Consider the following 4,275-nt stretch of genomic DNA (forward strand, 5'->3'; position numbering starts at 1 on the left):
CCCACCCTGCAAAATCACAATTTAAGCTGCTATCCTTCATATATTTTTTAGTGTTATCAAAGACACTGAGATTTCTAAGTACAAAAGCTGATAAGGAGCTAGGAGTGTGGCTCAAGTGGTAAAGTGTCTGTCTAGGAGTCAAGGCCCTGAGTTCAAACCCCAGTGCTGAGAGAAAGGGTGGGGGAAGGAAGGAGGGAACAGGGGGGAGGGAGAGAAAGAAAGAAAGAAAGAAAGAAAGAAAGAAAGAAAGAAAGAAAGAAAGAAAGAAAGAAAGAAAGAAAGAAAGAAAGAAAGAAAGAAAGAAAGAAAGAAGAAAGAAAGAAAAGAAGGAAGGAAGGAAGGAAAGAGGGAAGGAAAGAAGGGAAGGAAAGAGGGAGGGAAGGAGGGAGGGAAGGAGAGAGGAAGGGAGGAAAGAAAGAAAAGAAAGAGAAAGAAAGGAAGGAAGGAAGAAAAGCAAGGCTTATCTTTCACCTAATCTGACTCTTACAATGGAATGTTCTAGAAAGTAAAAAACTTCAAGAGGTCAAGTAAAGGAATAATTTGAAATATTAGTGTTTTAATCAATGTGGTTTCCTTAAATTAAGGTTGGGCCTTGTAGCCTCCTGTTTTGGGCATATTTCTATTTATTAGAAAGAGTGGGGTGGTAGGAGTGACAACAGCTTTTACTTAAAAAGCTGTGTAGTGTGACAGATACCATCCATCCCATAGCACCCAGAAAAACCAAAGAGGATGTGGAAGAGAAAACATGGCAGAGCTCAATGGGTGCCTGCTCTGTTCACCTCCAGCTTGGAATCTAAGCTTTGAAAAGTGTACAGGGAAGGCTTGCTGACAGAAGCCAGCTGCACTTTCACCATCTCTACAGGGAGAAGAGACCCGATCAGTGTCCTCATCTACTCATCCGTGCCTTGGCCTGGGTCACAGATGCATACTTTGAAAAATTTCAAGGAGGAAGGATGTAACAACTTCTGCGTTACCTCTAATAGACCAACAGTACATTTTCAAATAAGGTGTATATGTATCAGACATAAGTCTGTGTTTTATATGTTCTTGAAATTCATCCAGAAGTGTTTTCACTAATTTTGTAACTGGTACTAGAAAAGGGAAAAACTTTTGGTTGTAGTCAGCTTGCATGTTGGCCAGGTCGCTATCGCTATGCTTGTTATTGAAACTGACATTTCTCTCTCTCTATCTCTCTCCCTCTCCATGCTGGAGAGACTAAGGTTAACACTGTGCTCTTCAATTAACCTAGGTTGTCTTCTCCCTTTATCTCTTTCTGACCACAGGGAGTAAACATGTCAACCAAGACATCCAGCTGTGGAGATGCAGTGACTATAAATAGGGAGAATCAAGGCCAGCCCCTATTGTAGGATATAAGTTTTGTCACATACTTGAACTGAGCCCCTGAACTCCTCTCTTAAAAGCAGATGTTTTCTCCCAGAAGGGGGATGACAGAGCTTTGATGAATAATGAACCTTATTTCCTTTTTCTCAAAACTCTGGTCTTGTTATTTGTGATTTGCCATTGAGGCCAGGGGGCCAGCTTTTCAATAACATTTTTGGTTAATTTGTGCCACTTTAGATCCACTCAATACATTAAGAACAATGTAACATTTTTTTAATGACAATATTATAATACACTGGAAACTATATCTTTTGCAGATACTTAGAGTAATACAAAATTATAGATGTCAACTTACAAATGAACAAAGAAATACATAGTTTTGTGAACTTCCTTAGGAGGGGAGTATATGAGCAAAAATTTTGAAGACCACAAGACATGCTGAAGTTTTAAGGGTTCCAGTAAAATTAGTAATGAAAGACAGGACTGTAAAATAAGTACAGTGTGGTGGGTTACTTGTGGGAGGGAGGTGGGTGAATGGAGGAGATGAAGGTGAGGGAACATGGTTGATGGGCTTCATACACGTGCATGACATAGAATGATGAAACCGCTCACAGATGCTTTAAGTGAGGCAGAGAGGGAATGGAGAGGATGGAGGGGGTGGGGGGAAATGCTAGTGGTGATCTAACCAATGTACAGCGTAATGATATTCAAAATTGTTACAACGATTTCCCCCCTGTACAACGAATATATGTTAATAATAATAAAAAAAAAGAGTTCCAGTAATATCCTACCAGTTTTGGAGAAGCACACATTAAACAGCCTTTGCCACCAGCACCTTGGTGTGAATTAATCAGAGAGACTAGAAGGAGAAGGGTCACCAGGCAGGTACTTTAGGGCTGGTTCCCTTTCCTGACTGTAAAATACGGGAAGCTTCTCTTCCAGGATTTTGCACTAATGGGATGTGTTTAATCCTTCTTCCTCCTGAGACCACACTAAATGAATATGTTTTTGAAAAATTAAAGCTGTGTCCATACAAGAGATTAAAATGATCTGTGGACCAAATATTTCTGGAGTAAATTTCTGGAGACTAGAAAGTGGGTGGAGGTGATGGGTGAGGCAGAACAAAGGAAGCCGAGCTCAAATTCCTGTATGATCAGAAGGGAAAAGTAGTTCAAAGAGGCATTTGTTCTGAGAAGCAGGCCTGGGGTGAAAGAGGACCAGAGCCAGGCCTGGTACTTCTCAGTGTAGCTTCTTCACCTCCACTTGATCTTCTAACCCATTTATTGTTTCCCTTTCATAAAAGCAAAATAAATTATGTTTTAAATTTTTATGGGAAATAGTAAAGATATGAATTTGTGTGAGAGGATTTTTATAATCCTAGGGTGAGAGACAAGACACAAAACCTGGAAACCACACATAAATTGGAGTTCCCAATAGTAATGCAAGACACCAAAATGAAACAAAAAGTTAAAGACTGTTTGACAAGCTTGATGGCACAAGCCTGTAATTTCAGCACTCTGAGTCTGAGGTGGGAGGATCAAGAGTTAGCACAGCCAAAACACACAAACAAGTCATAGACTGTGTGCATGGAGAAGACCCTCCAGAAAGTGGTGACTAGAGGGAGATGCAACCCTGGCACCAGAAAGCACTAGGGGTGCAGAGCTCGAAGGGATGTGATAGGGGAGGCATCTCGTCAGCCCTTTGCTTTGTCCCCCATCAATCAGATCTCTCTAGAAAAGAAGTTCTTTTTCCTCTCTTGACCTTAGAACTCTTCCACCTCCTCAAGCTGATAAAGCCAGGCTGAGCTCAAACTTCCTACCCTTCTTTCTGGAGTCCACAGGGCAGGGCGGGGCCTGGGAATTCACTGAATTTCACTATTTGCATATTGAGCACTCTGGAGCTGGAACTGATGAGAGGGTGGGGAGAAACCCCTTTCCCAGTATGAGTTCACTGTTACTAAGGGAACAAAACACATAAATGCATTGACAAAAATTTTCAGGGAAGTTTTGTTTTTCCGTTTTCAAACATGACCTTCCTATGGGGTTTGGAAGTTCATTTGGGGTGTGGCTGCCGTCTCCAGCTGTGAAGGACCTTAAGCTTTCTGGCCATTGTTTCAAGACAAAGATCGATGACCAGCATCCTGGTTTGGGCCATGGAATGTGATCACCATGACCCTCAGCCTCTCCACAGACAATGAAAGGCCCCTCCTTATCCTTACCTGAAAGGCACAGCACATAGTGGCCAGGACTAGGTTTTCAGGCCATCATGCTTCTGGGTAGTGCCACAGTTGGCTGAATGTGGTGGAGAGTGATCACCTTTTAAACTCCTCACCCAACCTTTCTGGTTCTGTGAGCTGGAAATCACCGAAATGTTTAAAATGAAAAGAGAAGTGGACATTCAGAACTAGCCTGTTCCATTCCCTTAGCTTGCTCTCCCTCCTCTCCTTGGCTCTGTTTGCTCCCTGTCTTCAAACCTGTCCCTTTACTTCCTAGATGGCCTTTCCCCTTCTTCTCTGCCCATCCAAAAATCTTTCTTTCTTAAAGGACCAGAACAAATGCTACTCACTCCCTTAAGAAGTTTTCCGCTTTCCTGGACTCTCCTACGCTTCTCTTCCCTGTCTGTTCTTCCTCTTCTCCGAACCACTAATGTCTGGACCACTCATATATCACATCAAACCAATTCCCCCCAAATTTACTGAGTGTTTGCAACCATGCTCAGCACTGGGGATGCAAAGACCTGCATGATACTGGATTGTTGTTCCTGTGTAGCAAAGCACCCTGTCGGGTGGGACTTAGTGAAAGAGCTGAGCCAAAGAATAGCTGAAATCTAGGAGGTAATAAAGGACTCTGCCTGACTTATTGCCACCCCTCTACTCTACTTTGAAGTTGCATGTATAATTACTTAATTAACTTTTTGTTAGTTAGTCCATACTGT

This window comes from Castor canadensis, chromosome 5, assembly GCF_047511655.1.
Source record: "Castor canadensis chromosome 5, mCasCan1.hap1v2, whole genome shotgun sequence".
Classification (NCBI taxonomy): Eukaryota; Metazoa; Chordata; class Mammalia; order Rodentia; family Castoridae; genus Castor; species Castor canadensis.